Raw genomic sequence first — 18,367 nt, 5'->3', positions numbered from 1 at the left:
CATTTGTAGCAATATTTTATTTGTGCCTCCCAAGAAAGCTTATCTGAAGATCAATGGAAAAAGCCAACCACTATATTGTAGCAGGCTTTCTCAGTTGGCCAGTCCCCAAATCATGACATGGAGACTTATTATTATTTATGAATGCTTGGCCTTAGTTTAGGCTTGTCCCACTAGTTCTTATAACTTATATTAACCTATTTCTCTTCAACTATGTTTTATATGGGCCTTTTACCTTTCTTTCATTCTGTATGTCCTACTTTCCTGCTCCCTCCATGTCCGGCATGCTGGTAGCTGCCCTCTCTTTTACCCTTATTCTCTTCTTAGCCTAGATTCCTCCTAGTTATTCTCTCTACCTGCCAGCCCAGTCTATCCCTCTACTGCCTAGCTATTGGTTGCTCAGCTTTTTATTAGACCAATTAGGTACCTTAAGCAGGCAAGGTGAAATGGCAACACATCTTTACATAGTTAAGCAATTATTCTGAAACACAAAGAAATGTGACAAATCTTTACCTAGTTAAACGTATCTATTCCACAACACTATATTAAACATAGAAGTCAGGCAGTGGTAGCACACGCCTTTAATCCTAGCATTCGGGAGGCAAAGATCCATCTCCATTCTCTGTGAGTTCAAGGCCACAGTGGAAACAGAGCCAGGCATGGTGGCACATGCCTTTAATCCCAGCACTAACCATGGATATCTGGAGGTCTGTATAGACAGACAGGAAGTGATGTAGCTGGGTGGAGAGAGAAAGTGAGATGGCAGGAACAAAAAGGATATAGGTGTGAGTATATAGGAAGTAGGTCTTGTAGTGGGTAGCTGTTCCAGCTTTGACCTGGAAGTACTACCCCTAGTGAAGCTTCTGGTAACTGTTGCACCTACCTATGACATGCCTTTGAGGCGGGGTCAAGACAGGAGCCCTTAAGACCTGAGATCTGCCTGTGCTGTCACTCTTGGTTCCTGGTGATCCTGGGTGCTGGATGTTAGACTGAGCAGAGTTCTCCAGAGAACACTGCTGGACTGCACCTCAGCTCTCCCAGATTCTGTAACCAACCCCATTACTGTCTATAAGTTACACCAAATAAACTTCCTTTATGATTATGTGAAGTTGCCTTAATTCCCCCAATAAGGTCTCTCTTGGGCTGAGGATTTCCTAGGGTAAGAACTTGTGGCTGTGACTTATTCTGTTCCACTGATCTCTTGGCTTTCATCTCTAGGTTTTTTTTTTTTTTTTTATTAAATAAGACTGTTTAGCAATTTGTCTTACATGGATATAATGGCATCTCTATGGCATGCTGACTTAGATTTCATCTGATAAATATCCAGGCAATCTGAGATACCTCAGACTGTCCTAAAATACTCATCTATTTGTGTTTCTGTTAATTGGTCATTCTTACATCTTGTCCAATGTGGCTAGCAAATCCTCTCAGAATGATTTTGGTCTTTGAAATACATGCATATTTTCTTTATGTTTTATAATTATTTCAATATTTAATGCTTATAAGTTTTAAAATAATTTTTTGGAATCTGTCCTTTGATATAATATTTTATATATATGTGATCTTTATATATTTTGTTAGTCATTTTAATTATTGTTGCATATAGCAAATTTTATCAGACCTTTTTCAGCTTTAGAGAATGTTACATTAAAATATCAAATTAAGACTCACTTTGTATCTTCAACTTTAATCATGATTAGTTATTGCATCATCTGTTTTAAACTCGTAATAGCAGGAATTAAAATGTATATCTATAGCTTTTTCCATTGACATTATTTTAATAATTAATTCCTTTAATCATAATTATACATTATTGTAAACAGTCATGCTATTCTTTTTGTTAAGTTTATGTTTTATATTATAACATCAGTTTAAATGCTCAGTAACGCTTCAAAGGCAATTGACATTTATAATATCGGACAAATATCTTGGCTTTTTTCCCTCAAAATCAGTCTGACAATTTTGGGTTTCAATTTTTGTTTCCTTGGCTCAACAAACTAGCCATAGTATTTCATTCCTACATGGTCAATATGACCTTTCCCTGAATGGTGGTGGTGGGAAGTCTGGGGTACACACCATGATGCCATTGCTTCCTCTAATTGGTCTTGAAACTTTTATTTTTTGCTCATTCAATTATTCTGTCAAGCAACTTATTACTTTATTATGCCTAATAATAATTGATTTTATTTGTTGGAGTTACTAACTTTGACTGGGTTGTAAGCCATTGGTATATCTTTCTATATAATTTAAATAACAATTTGTAGAAAGATCACTCTGCCATTGGAAAATCCATCTTAGATTACACTGCATTTTTATGATTTTCATAGATCAGATTAAAACCTGACTCAAAAATCAAGATATTTTTGTACATCTACCATTACATAAATAACGAATGAAACTCCACTGCTTTAAGTTTCCCTCAACACCCTTTCTTGCTTCTCCAAGGACAAAGAGTCCAAAGTGTTACTTTTCCTTTTATGTACTTTGGTATTTGGTTATTACTCAGTCTGTTGAAATGCATGTACTAAATTATGCCTACAACTTAAGCAGATCCCATTGACTTTTACTGGATTAAAGAGATTATATAAAGACAACATGTACACATATGCATAAGAGGAATTCCTTCTTAATGAATGTTGGAAGTAAACCCAGATCTCCAATTCTCCATTTAGAAGGTTAAATTTAATTGCATATATTGTTGACCTTATCTTTCTTTCTATTTCCCCAACAGACAAGGAGCATGTAATTATTTTTGAAACAGAGTAATATGCTGTAAATGTGTGACCTTTCCACAGTTTAAGCAACAAGCTCACTCCAGGGGTTTCTGGTGAATCATAATATTAATATACCTAAGCCAGATTGACTTTTAATCAAATATGCTAACATATTACCAGAAAAAATATCCCTGAAGTATTTAAATTGTCACTGAGTACAAGATATGAAAGGAATACTTAATATTTGAGAAAATTTATTTTCTATAATCTCACTTTTTTTCTATAGGAAAACTTACAAAGACATATTTACATTTAAGTGATCAATTTAGTGTATGAAATTTTATCATGAAATATAGTCTTATTTGTACACAAATGGAAAATTACATTTTCCTGTTCTAATGGAAAGCTCTTGCTAATTTGATTAGGCAAAAAGGATAAAGAAGAATTTATACAAAAAGACTGAAATATTTCAGATTTTGTGATTGGAGAGTTTTAACAGTATATATTGTGACACGGAAATCCTTTGAAACTAGACATTATGTTAATTGGCTACTTCCAAATTTTTTATGCTTCACAAGTAAGCATGATTTAGTGTTTAAGATATTCTTGCTAAGTTCACGCTTCACACTGAACAGAATTGCTATTCTTTTCTTACTTAATTATTTGAAAATCACTAATGGTTATTTACAAAGTGTTTTATTTAATTAAAAAAAAATCAAAGGGATAATTAAATACTTTGAAGAATAAAATATTACAAAAACACAACTGCCACATCATCCTGGATCTATTCACTTATGAAATTCATGTGGGATTTAAAGCAAACCTCTACTGCCTAGGGAAACTGAAGCAGGAATTAAAGATTACCGGCTGAAACAACAAAAATCACATGATCAGATGACTTTAGAGCACAGTCCTACCAGACTTTCAAAGAAGAGGTAATGCTAATACTCCTCTAATTATTCCACAAAAATAGAAAGAAATGCCACAACTCCCAACTTGTTTTATGAGACCAGGTTAATATTAGTACCTAAAACATGTAACAATGCAACAAATTATGGGGATTATAGACCAATACCACTTACAAACATACATGCAAAAACTGTTCAAAAAATACTTGTAAGCCTAGTCCAAGAGCACATGAAGAATATTCACCACCAATCTTGTAAATGAAGCACTCATGAACTTTAGACCAACAGCTGTGGAACTTCCATGGGACTGGACTAGGCCCTCTCTATAAGTGAGACAGCTGTACAGCTTGATCTGTTGAAGGGCCCCCTGGCAGTAGGATCATGATCCATCCCTGGTGCATGAGCTGGCTTTTTGGAGCTCATTATCTATGGTTGGACACCTTGTACAGCCTTGATGCGGGGGTGGGGGGTGGGGTTTAGACCTGCCTCAACTCCATGTACCAGGCTTTGCTGACTCCCCATGGGTGGCCTTACCTTTTCAGAGGAAGTAATGCAGAGTGGGTTTAGAGAGGGTAGGCTGGGAGGGAGCCAGAGGAGGGAAAAGAGGGGGACCTGTTGTTGGTGTGTAAAATGATTAAAAAAAAATTCTTAATAAAGAAAAATAAATAAATAATAAAAATAAAGCGTTCATATTCTAAAATATCCACTAACATGAAGACTTCATCCCAGAGATGTAGGATAGTTCAACATATGTAAATCAATAAATGTATCCACCATATTACAAACAGAAAAACAGAGCCACAAACATCACACAAACATTCCATTGACCAATGGAACTGAGTTGAGACACAGACATAAATCCATACACTTATGGATATCTGACTTTTGATAATGAAGTCCAAAATGCACACTGGAAAAAGAACAGCTTCTTCAGCAAATGGTGCTGCTCAAACTGGATGGCTGAATGTAGTACACAAATAGATCCGTACTTACCACCCTGCACAAAACTCAAGTCTAAAGGGATTAAAGACCTCAACATGAAGCCAGATACACTGAACCTGAGAGAAGAGAAAGTATGGAAAGGCTTGAACTTATTGGCACAGGAGAAGCCTTTCTGAACAGAATAGTAACACATGCACAAAAATCAACAGTTAATAAATGAGACCTCATAAAACAGAAAAGGCTTCTATAAGACAAAGGACATAGTCATGTGGACAAAGCAATAGGCTACAGAACCGGAAAAGATTTTTTGATTTTTTTTTTAACCAACTACACATCTGATAGAGGGCTAATATCTAAAATACATAAAGATCTAAAAACAAAAACACTACATATGAAGCGAATTAATGACCCAAATAAAAAATGTGGTACATTTCTGAACAGAGAATTATCAAAAAAGAAATCTCAAATGGCTAAGAAATGCTAAAGGAAATGCTTAACATTCTTTTGTTTGTTTGTTTGTTTGTTTTTCGAGACAGGGTTTCTCTTTGTAGCTTTGTGCCTTTCCTAGATCTCGCTCTGGAGACCAGGCTGGCCTCGAACTCACAGAGATCCACCTGTCTCTGCCTCCCGAGTGCTGGGATTAAAGGCATGTGCCACCACTGCCTGGCCGCTTAACATTCTCTCACTTTTTTTTTTCTTTATTAAGAAATTTTCTACTTACTTCTCATGCTATCCACAGCCCCCCTCTTCCCTCTTCCCACCCCCAGCCCTCTTTCCCAAGAAACCCTGAATCCCCACATTCCTCTAATCAATGTCTTCCATGGGGAGTCAGCAGAGCCCATCACACTGAGCCTAGGCAGGTCCAAGCCCCTTCCCACTGCACCAAGGCTGTGCGAGGTGTCACACCACAGGCACCCGGTTCCCAGAAGCCTGCCCATGCACCAGGGACAGATCCCAATCCCCCTGCTTGGGTGCCCCCCCAAAAGTTTGAGCCAAACAACCATCTTCCATGTCCAGAGGGCCTAGTCCAGTCCCATGGGGGCTCCACAGCCACCAGTCTCCACTTAACATTCTTAACCATCAGAAAAATATAAATCAAAACTACTTTGAGATTCTAACTTACACTTGTCAGAATTGCTAAGTCAATAACACAGGTAACAGCTCACACTGGTAAGGGTGTGGAGCAAGGGAGAAACTCATTCATTGCTTGTGTGAGTGGAAACTTGTAAAACATTTATAGAAATCAGTGTGGTGGTTCCTTGAGAAGATGGGAATCCATATACCTTAAGGTTGAACAATAAAAGTCTTGGGCATATACCCAAAGGATGGTTTGTCTTATCTCAGAGACACATGTTCAACCATGTTCATAGCTGCTGTATTCATAATAGGAAGAAATTGCAAACAATGTAGACATTCCTCTGTAGATGAATGGATAAAGAAAATGTGGCATGTTTCCACAATGGAATATTACCCAGCCAATAAAAAATGAAATTTGCAAGAAAATGGATGGAACTAGAAAATAATTATCTTGAGTTGGGTAACCAAGATACAGAAAGACACATACGGTATATAATTTGATTATATGTGGATGTTAGCTCTCAAGTCTATGACAATCATACTACAATCCATAGAACCACAGAGGTTAAGTATAAGTAAGAGAGTAGGGTAACAGATAGTTTTCCATAGGAAGGGAAAATAAATTGTTATGGAATGATGGGGGAAGGAGAAGGCAGAGAGGGATGTGGGAGGAAATACAGGGACAGACAATCAAAAAAATAGGACCATTTGAATGAGAGTATGTAAACCTAATACAATAGAAACTTCCCAACATATGTGCATAAACGAAGATTAATCTAAATGAAATCACCAAACAATGGAGGTGAGAGAGACCCACTGGACTTCTCTCACCAACAAATGAAGCTTCCAGTATAGGAATTGGGTTACATCTAATTAATTTGTTGGAAAAAGGAGTCCTACAGGAACCCTCAAACAACCCCAGCTATTGCCAGTTTATACATTGCTCTCCACAGTTCTTGGTAAGGTTTTCTTGCTGAAGAAAGCACCCACACATCTCATTGAATACAGAGCAGTGGAAATGGTAAAGTATTACCTTCACAAGTATGGACTAGTGTTCTTGGTACAGGAAAGAACTCTGCAAGCTACCAAAGGAAAACCATTAGCACCAACCCAGCTACAAAACATCTGCTCTACAATGGTGTCATGTTTGCAACATATGCTTGTACATTGGTAGTACAAAGCTTGAATGAGTAACCAGCCAATAATTTGGTTTAAAACAGAACTCATACCCAGAAATCTTGGGGGGGCGGGGAATGAGAACCCAAGACTAAGGGTAAAAACAAAAATACTACCATTCTACCAAAAAAGTATAAATAAAGACTTAGAACAACATTCTGCTACTTTCATATGTCAGTGCCTTGTTCGGATATAATCAGAGAAGCTTTGTCCCTGCAGCAGATGGTAGGAACAAATACAGAGAACTATAGTTAAATAATATGCAGAGTGAGGAAAGATTTTGAAACAATCAGCGAGAACTGGGGTGGTTGTCTCAAATCCCTCTTGTTAGGGCTCCTGACAGCAGAAGAGGAGGTGGAGTGGGTGTAAGAGCCAGAGAGGATGGACGACATAAAGGAAATGAAACAAGCTTTCCTGAACACAACAAGACCGAGGCACAAATGAACTCACAGAGACTGAGGCAGTATATACACCGCATGCATGGGTCTGCACCACATGGGGTCTGGGAGCTGAAAGAAGTGTACATAAGTTCCCATCCTTAACCCAGAAGGGATCTACAGTGGATAACCACTTGCATATGAAGAGTAATTTCGTCAAGGGACCCTCAGTGGGGAAACAAACTACTCATACTTGTAGGCTGCATGTCCAGCAATAGTCAACAAAAACCAAACTTAATGACATCTTTGGGGTTTCTTCCTCTCATAATGCATGTCGGGACTTTTCCTTTAAAAATGTTATTATGTTTAATATATATATATATACACACACACACATATATATACATATACATACATACATATATATATATATATATATATATATATATATATATATATATACTTTCCCTCTTCTCTTCTTTTACCTTGCAGGTTCCTGGAATACACATTATGGCTTCCAATTTAGTTTTTTTTTTTTTTTAAATGGGATTCATGAGTGTTAGCAAGTAGGTCTGAGTCTATATTAGTTACTTATGCCTTTTCTTTGGCTCTTTTCCTGCTGTATGTTTCGCCCAATTCTGATTTATTCATTGTACTAGCTTTTTATATTTTATTATTATCTCTTAGATGCCTGTCTAAAGAAAGACAGCAAAGGGATGAATCTGAATGGGAGTCAAGGTAGGAAGGAGTTCCTCTGATTAGGGGGTATAGCTGGAGCGTTTCTCTCCAGGTCCCGCTGAGGCCCGACAGTCTGACAGCCCACTTATAAAATAAACACACAGACACTTGTATTATTTAAACTGTTTGGCCTAATGGCTCAGGCTTCTAGTTATCTAGTTCTTACATCTTAAATTAATCCATTTCTATAAATCTATACCTTGCCACGTGGCTTGTGGCTTACCAGCATCTTCACATGCTGCTTGTCATGGTTGCAGCTGGCAGTGTCTCCCTCTGCCTTCCTGTTATCTCAATTCTCCTCTCTGTTAGTTCCACCTATACTTCCTGCCAGGCTACTGGCCAGTCAGTGTTTTATTTATTGACCAATCAGAGCAACACATTTGACATACAGACCATGCCACAGCAAGGGTGAGTAGTGGGAGGGTAAGCAGTAATCAAGATATATTGTATAAAATATTTTCAATAAAATAAAATAATAAAAACTTAAACACAGCTTTAGTCTGTCATTTTTTAAATGATTTTTTTCATTTTTGAGATTATGACGTAATTATGCCACTTTCCTCAGCCATTTCTCCCTCAAAATTCTCCCGTGTATCCTCTTGTTATCATTTTTTAATTAAAATATAATTACATAATTTTTCTCCTTCCCTTCTTCCATCCAGCTCTTTGCATATTCCCTGCCTCCAAACCCTCCATGCCCTGGATATCAAACAGGTAGCACTTTTTCTTTCTTATTGTTACACACACACACACACACACACACACACACACACACACACAAATACATAATACAATATGGTAAGCCCATCTTTGCTGTTCATGTGTATATGAATTATTAATTTTAACCTTCAACTTGAATGGTCTAGAATCACCTGAGGTTGAGATTTGAATAGCTGAGGAAGGAAGATCCTCCCTAAATTTGCATTTGTATGGGCTAGGGAAAATTTGAGGTGGGCACTCTTTCATTTCTGTTTCCTAACTGTGACTGTAAAGTAACCAATCACCACACACTCATCACGCCTTAGCTGCTATGGTATGTTACAACCCATTTAACTGTGAGCCCAATATAAACCCCTTCGTCTTCTTTTTTCTTTCTTTAAGTAGATATATAGCTGTATTGCAAAGGGTCATACAATATTTCCAGAATAAAATTTTCAATACAAAAAGTTCATTAACCCCAGAGATTTCACACAACAGAAAAGGCAGAGACAGAGAATTGTCACAATGGACATAGATATTTCAAAAATGCTTAGGTTACATACATGAGCTACTCTGGTGATTGGATGGCCAAACACTCTAACTGCTGTAGTAGAACTCTCATCCAATGACTGATGAAAGCAGATGCAGAGATCCATGGCCTGGCCCCAGGTGGAGCTCCAGGAGTCCAATCGGCAAGAGAGAGGAGGGATTATATGAGCAAGAGATGTTGAGACCATGATTGGAAAAAGCACAGGGACAAATAGCCAAACTACTGGAAACATATGAACTATGAACCAATAGCTGAGGAGCCCCCAACTGAATCAGGCCCTCTGGAAAAGTGAGACAGTTGATTAGCTTGAACTGTTTGAGAGGCCCCCAGGCAATGGGACCGGGACCTGTCCTTAGTACATGAGCTGGCTTTTTGGAGCCTGGGGCCTATTCTGAGACACTTTGCTCAGCCTGGGTGTAGGGAGGAGGGGACTGGACCTGCTTTGACTGAATCTACCAGGCTGAGCTGAATCCCCAGGGGAGTCCTTGCCATGGAGGAGATGGGAATGGGGGTAGATTGGGGGGAGAAGGTGGGGTGGGGGAGGAGGGAGGACAGGGGAATCCGTGGCTGATATGTAAAATTAAATTAAATTATAAAATTAAAAAAGCCCTTTGTCTTTAAACTGACTTTTGTCAAATACTTTATAATAACACAGAAAGTTACCTAATAGCAATTCATCATACAGAAGTGAAGAGATGCCAGTATTTGTTTACTGTGGCATTATTAATAAGACTAGTACCCATCAACAAATGGAGGCATAAGAAATTATTGTACCCGTATCTATATATGCATATATATGCATGAAACATGTATATTTCTCAAATACAGAGATGAGTGAAATCATGTTTTTTTAAATATTAATGGAACTAGCAATTATGTTAAGTCTCAGAAATAAATACTACATTTTTTTCTCACTTGTGGAATCTAAACACATAGACATGTAGTATGTGAAAGAAAAGAAGAATATTTGGGAAGAGAAAAGGAACCAGGAGGAGGTTGGAGAAGAGAAGGTAATGAGTAGTAAATATAGTAAAAGTGAGTAATTATGAGTTTCTGTAACATGTAACGCACACTAAGCAGCGGCTACCTAGCCCAACATAACGAAGGTTCCTATTCATGTGGACTCTGAGTGACTCAAATCAGTTTTTGGAGGTCCAGTCTCATCACAATCTTCACACTTCCCTATAGTATTGCTAGTAAATATACTATAGAATCAATATCCAGTCAGTCAATGAGTAATAGCAGACAATTCCCCTGAAGAAACAGATGATGATCCAGATTTTATTAATAGTTTAACTGCCACAATACAATGCCTCAGAAATGGGAAACATTATTATATTCAGTATAGAGACTATTAACCTATGTGATACAGAGACTGTCACCAATTAGTACCTGCCAATTTACCTTTTTCTTTACAAATATCAATCTTAACATTTTCCACATGCCTGTTCCTTTTATGATGCCCCAATTTGTTTCCAACATGCTCCTCATCTCATTTAAATGTTGCACCTCTTTAAGTGCTTCCCATCAGGTGGTCCTGTGTGTGACTCTTGGTCTGCAGCTTGAGAACTTGAGGTTTCCTTAAAACTGTATATCATCCTACATCATAGATCTTAGGTCTTATTACAAATCGATTGTTTCCTTTGATTTACATTCCCTCAAAAGAATAGTGTGACTTCAGAGAGTATTATGTTTCTAGCCATTAGCCATATGCATATCCATTAAAAGTTCTAAAATACAATAAATATCTTTGTTTGTGATTTCTCTTCAGAAATATCAGATAGGTTGAAACAACCAAATGTGTGGAAGAACAAAAAAGATCAAATCATCTTTATTTATATATTGTCTCCAGGGGTGAGTCTTAGTGTTGAGCATCAAACCTTGCTCCATCCTAAGTTTCCTCTCAAAGTTAGGGAAGAGGGAGTCTGAGTCTCCCAGCCAGCTGTACATCATTTGTACCCTTCCATTTCAAAACGTTAGCTATTTCAGTTACAGATACCAAAACCAAGGTTCATTTTTTTTTCAGTTTACTCAATAATCCACAACTGGAGATTTGTAGGTGAATTTTAAGCACACCCACTTTCCCAAAGATGGCATGCCATGGTACACTTCCCTCAAATCATTCATCTTTTGCCCATCATCTCTCCCAACCATGGCTCAAATATTTCAATTTCTCCTTTGTCACTATTATCTAACCTTAGCATTGGCCTTGTCAGATCTAGTCTGTGAATAGTTTAGTGAGAATTAGAAGTGTGTGAGTAATAGACACACATTATATGACTTTTTTGTAACAAATTAAGTTTGAGAGGAAAAATATTTCAAGCGAAATTCAGTAATAAATGTAGTATTGATTTTTCTCAAAATGCCATCTTTAATCACCAGGACCTGGATGAGCCCTGCCTTGGCAATGTGTTAATCCTCTGAAATGTTTAAAATGGATATACAATGAGTCACCACTGAAGCTCCTATTACAGTGTGTCTGGAAAGATCCTTTTCCCTTTGTAAAATCTCTTCCATTTCTTTTGATTCTCGTGGTGCAAATGATGTTCCATAAGCTGTCCATATAAGATAATATAATTGTCCCCAAAATGTCACCTTTCTAGCTCTTAGAATATGCACATCCTTACTTGTCAAAAGGGCTTTTATAATTTTAATTAAGGTTCAATAAACCAGGAGATGTAGAGAACAAAGTATAATATATTTCTAATTTATATATTTAGTTATGTTAAGACATTACATCATCCTATTTGTTTTATCTTTAAAGATACTATAATACCGGAAACTATTATTTTAAAATAATCACTGGAGAAAATTTGACTTTTGGATAAATGATAATAAGATCTTTCTGTTGCCTCCAAACTGGCAAGTAAGATGCAATGCAGAAGATGTATGTTCTATCTATATTTCATCTTTAAGCAAGACTCAGATTACAGGACCCTGACATCACCATGATTTGTTAAACTACATCTTACCTTATTAAGTGATCCAAACCTATCAACCTATTCCTCTCTTCTGCCTGTATAAGCAGAAACCTCAGGAAGACTATGAGATAAAATCATCATTCTTAGAGTTAGTGATTTGACACAGTTGCATGCAGTAACTACTGGCGGCTATGAAACGTAGCAGCATTAGAAACCAAGGTTTCCTATGAGTGAGGATTGGAGGGCCTCTCTCTACAGCCTGATGTACAATCAGCTAGGGAATAAACAATGTCAGGTTTGGAATAGCAATTTGTAGGTTAATTATTCAGACATGGCATGGGTCTCCTTAAGCCTTAAGGGTTGGTGAGCAAAGCTGATGAGATCTACTTTTTACCAGGTCATCCCTGGTGGTAGGAAAATTACTGAGTTGCCCCAGTGAGCCAGGGGGGAAATGAGTGTAAAACAAACAAACAAAAAAAAAAAACCTTCAAGGATTTCCATGCAAGAATAAAATTACCTTAGTACCTGACATAGAAGTATACATTGTAAGGAACAATGGCAGAAAACACTTTCTCCATTTTATGTAGATCCTTATTGCTTGGCTTGCTGTAGCTCCCTATGAAGATGAAGAGATAACCCATGGCTAAAAGTAATAATTGCACAATCATTAGAAACAAAGTTTGTGTCCTGGCCACAACTGTAACCCCAGCTCCAAGGCAGAAAGAATCAGAAGTGTTATTATGTCCTGTGTGCCCTCAGTGTAGGCAACAAATCTCAGTCCCCCAGGCTCATAGAAACACCTGTTTCAATGAATAAATTCAGAAAAATATAAGACATCCAATGCCTTCTTCTAGTCTTTGCATAAGCATAAGGGAACATTTCACATATGCAGATGTGTATAACCACACAAACATACATATAAATAAATATGTATTTTTGAAAAAATAAAATCATTGATAAATATGTTATAAATCAACCTTTTATAATATGAAACTCTAGATGAAATCATCTGACAATACTCATTAACTAAATATAGGAATGGAAAACATGCTTTTTATTCACAATAGGCTACAGAATTTTAACCAGCTTAATGGAAATTTTAATTTAAACTAAAAGAAAAAGAAAAGAGAGTCTGTAACTTATGTGCCAGTAAACATAATGTGAATTGTCTGAAAAGCAAAGAAGGTCATATTCAGAACTATTAATAATGCAGACATGTCTGAATTAACTGATAATGAGAATGGGATAGCCATGGACTTTATTACTACTTGATAAATGCTCTAAAATGGATTTTGTTTTACCACAGTCTCTCGGCAAAATGTCATATTCATACTCAGTGACCTTTCCTAGAATACTAAATACCTGCAATTAGAGAAGAAATAATTTGTTAAACAGTTTCATGCTTGAGCAACTTTTATCTGCTTAAAATCCATTACTTTATACACTTAAATGGCAAAATATGAGCTATCTAAACAGTAGCAGTCTTAAATATTCTTTGTTCACTAATCTATATAATATTTACAAGACTACTAAGATGAAATAAAATATGCTGAGGACTTCAGAGTTAAGCTATTTCTATATGCTCAGGAAGGAAATGATGACATTGCAAAATAATATACTATTAATAATGAATTACGACTGTATAAAAGAATGAAGTGGTATTGTGCTTAAATATATCATGCCAATTAATTTTAAATATGTTAATCCCCTAGATAGTTACAAAGAGAAACACACTGCTGTGGTGGTAATCTAATTGTACTGAATTATTATTTTGATTGTATGTTAATAAATAAAGTTGTCCGGGGGTCAGAGCTATTAGAGCCATAGCAAGAGTGTGGCGGTGGTGGCACATGCCTTTAATCCCATAAGATATCTGTGTGTTCAGGGATATAGCCAGCATTGGAGACATATGCCTTTAAGACTTAGGGGGCTGTACATTCAGACAGTGACGAGGCAGTCATGTGTTTGGGTTTACAACCAATGAGAAGGCAGAACAACATACTATAAAAAAACGAACCGACAGGAAGTAGGTCTCTTTCGCGAAGCTGGGACAGCAGGAGGAAGGGTGAGATTTTAGCTCTGAGCTCTGACCTCTCGGCTTTCTCTTTTACATTGTTTCTGTGTTTCTTATTTAATAAGATGGTTGGATACATCAATACACTGCAAACATGATTATTTCAAATTTTTATTTAAAAATAGAAGTTAAGAAATCATAATCTTATTTCACAGGAATGAGTGAAAGGCATGAAGAATTCCCTAATAGCCTCTCTCTCCACAGTGTATAGCTATTACCAACATCACCTCTGAATGATGGTGTACCTGTAGCAGCTGATGAATCATTACGGTCTAATCATTGTCTTCTAAAGTCCAGGGCTTACTTTAGACTTCTTTCCTGTATTTTATAACTTTCTAAAATGGATACTGAAATATATCCAACCAAGAAATATACTTGTAGTTTCACTGTTCTAAGTTCATGTGTACTGGCCAGACACTGATATGCTCTTCCCTCTCTCTTTAGGATTCAATTATTTTCTTAATGTCTTTGTAGTCCTTCCTTTTACATAATCACTTGTAGTTGAATTTTGTCAGGGTATATTTTTACTAAGTTAATAATGACAATAGGAAAAACTGCTGTTTAATTTTAATTGTAGAATATGCATAAAATGATAAAATATACAATTAAAGGGAAAATGATGGTTGACAGGAACTAAAAGGATAGAGATATGCCATTGCTATCCAAGCCACACAGTTTCTACTAAAGTGAATAATTATAATCATGTGCTGTATGATACTATGTTTATAACAACAGAAGATGGAACATTGATTAAAAAAAGAGTATAGAAATATGAAGAATTTGTAGAAAAATAAAATTTTACTAGAGTGTATTAGTTGTACAATTTAAGGAGTTTCTGTGTGGCATTTGTCGATTGTGTACGTATTGTGTACTTGTGTCTGTTCACCCTCTCCATGACTATTTTATCCTCTCCCTTAGTCTTTCCTCATCACATCCACAATCACACTTGCCTTTTCATTTCATATGAAATCAGTATTCTTTCATATTCCATATATGAATTACATAAGGTATAACCCTTTTCTCCCTATGGTACCATATAACTTGACTTACATGTCTTTTGATTTTCAGAAAATACTGTTTGAATTTTATTTATAGTGCAGTAAAACTGCACACGTGTACTGCATTTTTACATGTACTATTTTGCTGATATACGTTTAAGTTGATTCAATGTTGTAACTATTTTGAACTGTACATGATAGTATGAGTACACAGGTATACTTTATTAAGCTGCCTGTGATAGGTTAGATGTTTATCCAGAAATTATGTGGGTAAACAACACTTGGAAGCTGTTGTTTTTTTTTTAATTTAATGTGGAAACAACATGATTATTTTCATAGTGGCTAGACAATTTTAAATACTTCCACACAGTAAAAATTCTTCTACAATATCACTAGAATCTGTTATTTGTGTCCCTGATGATAACCATTTTTACCAGAGTAATTTCTATTTTCTACTGGTTAGTAAAGTTGAACTTTCTTATAATATTTGATTATCTATATGCCTTATATATTCATAGGTCATAAATTTTTAATTTACTTTGATATTTGAAATAAAATAAATATTGCAATTTGTTGCCACTCAGACCATTGTTTTCATTTTTTACTGGCATCTGTGTTTCCTCATTTGAAAAAATGAGTTCAGTTTTATTGTGATTTATGTGTTATTAAGTAGACTTGTTGTTTAAGTTTGGAGTCCTTTATGTATACTAGATATTAGTCCACTGTTGAATGGGTCTGGCAGTGATATGTCCCATTCTGAATGATGTCATCTCATTCTGCTGATTGTTTCTTTCATTGTGTAGAAATTTTCAGTTTGAGGTAAATCGATGGGTCAGTTATTTCAAATGTAATGGTATTGCTGTCCTTTTCATAAATTCACTAACTAGGTTAAAATTTTGAACTGTTTCTTTTATGTTGTGTTCCAATAGTTTCAAAATGTCAGATTTTACATTATGGTCTTTAGGGATTTGTTGTTTTGAGAAGGTTAAGAGAGAGAGAGATGTAATTTTCTTCTGATTCATCTTGTATTAGTCAGGGTTATGTAGAATAACAGGGCATATAGAACAAATCTCTCTCTCTCTGTAACATTATTAATCATGTTATTTCATATATATATACATATATATATATATGTGTGTGTGTGTGTGTGTGTGTGTGTGTGTGTGTGTGTAAAGAAGAGGAAATTAATGGAATGGCTTGCAGGATGTGGTCCAGCTAACCCAACAACAACTGACAATAAACAGGAAGTCCAAAATTCCAGTAGTTTCTAATTCTAAGACTTTAGATGTCTCAGCTGGTTCTCTCTCTCTCTCTCTCTCTCTCTCTCTCTCTCTCAAGATTTTATTTATTTATGTATACAGTAGTCTGTCTGCATTTGTTCCTGGAGGCCAGAAGAGGGCACTAGATCTCATTACAGATGGTCTGTGAGCCACCATGTGGTTCCTGGGAATTGAACTCAGTACCTCTGGAAGGACAAACAGCCAGTGCTCTTAACCTCTGAGCAAACTCTCCAGCCCCCTCAGCTGGTTCTCAATATAGCTGGTATCCCAGTCAAGTTGGCTTTAATACCAGTAAAGGGCTTGATTTACCAACAAGGTGAGAATCAGCAGGCAAAAAGAAAAAGCTTCCTTCTTCCATGTCCTAATATAGGTTACCTGCAGAAGGCATGATCCAAATTAGATCTAGATTAAAGCTGTGTCTTCCTACCTCAATGATCTGGACTGGAAGTAGACCTTCCCACTTCAAATTAAGCAGTGATCCCTCACAAGAGTCTTATGTACTTTTGGGTTTTAGGTTATTCCAGAAGGAATCAAGTTTACAACTGAGAATATCCATCACTCATGTATATACCTCTTTTGCTCTTTTCACTCAGGACTGATTTGTTTATTTTGAGAAAAAGTTTTCATCACATTTCTATAGAAACAATTGAACATTGTTAATGTAAAATCAGTTGAAAATTAATTTAGAGCTCTGCTGATGTGTTATTCATCCTCTGAAGATAGAAGCTAGTAAGTACAGTCCCATTATTATATGCTACAAATGAAAATTCTTTCAATCACCATCTTGTAAATTCTCTTGTAACTATACATTATTGTTGGCTTGGAAAGCAAAATATATCTCTCCATATAGCTGATAATCTATATTATATTATATATTATACAATAGACTATAACATATACATAATAAGTGATATATGAAGAAATAATAACATATAGCTATAAGATAACTTGCATATGTATTTTTCAAATGCACATATATTTGTGTGTGTGAGTGTGTATGCAAGCATGTGTGTATATACACAGATACAATCAGACAAACCAGGTGATGCATCTTCCAAATTGCAGTGTGTATGAATATTTGTGTGTATCTGTGTGAAGGTGTGTATGTTAGTCTATAATATTTACTTATCTATTACTATAATCATAAGGCAAACATTTTTAATCTACTATTATAATTGAAATTAAATAAATATTGCAATTTGTTGCCACTCAGACCACTGTACAGAGAATAATCAAAATTGTTATTTTATGAATGTTCTTTTGTTTCTTACAAAACCTAGTTTAATCCCTCCTTTTGAATTTTACAGTCTTCTATATATAATTTATTCCCATTCTTACAAAACTTGTTTCATTCTCTCAATCAAATATCTGCTAAAGTAAGGTTTATTTCTGCCAAATGAAAAGTCTGTGCATACTTTAGTGACTTTGTATAGATTTAATATATGTCTTTTTTCTAAGAGATGAAAATAGCATTTAGATGTTTTGAAGAACAGTTACTAGTTTTTATTCTTATACAATTTATTTTCTTTACTTTTTGAACATACAAAGTCATCTCACATGATAAATATGATAGTTTGAATGAGAAATATCCCCCCATAAACTCTTATGTTTGAATAAAGTCCCCAGTTTTCAGTGCTGTTGGGAGAGGTCATCCACGGTGCAGCCTTGAGGGGAAAAGTACATTACTGGAGGAGGCTTTTGTAAGTTTGCTGCCTTGCCCCTCTGCTAGATTGATTTCTACTTCATGTTTGTCCTTGAATGTGATTTCTCAGCTTCTTGCTCTAGCTGCCTACTCCAACGATTCACCTGCAATGATGGACTCTCCCTCTGGTTATCATAAATTATTGTCCTATAAATTGCTTTTTGTCACTGTGTTTTATCATCACAATAGAAAAGTACCTGATACAATGACAAAT

Source organism: Peromyscus leucopus, chromosome 11 (genome assembly GCF_004664715.2).
Source record: "Peromyscus leucopus breed LL Stock chromosome 11, UCI_PerLeu_2.1, whole genome shotgun sequence".
Lineage (NCBI taxonomy): Eukaryota > Metazoa > Chordata > Mammalia > Rodentia > Cricetidae > Peromyscus > Peromyscus leucopus.
This window is presented reverse-complemented; position numbering follows the sequence as displayed.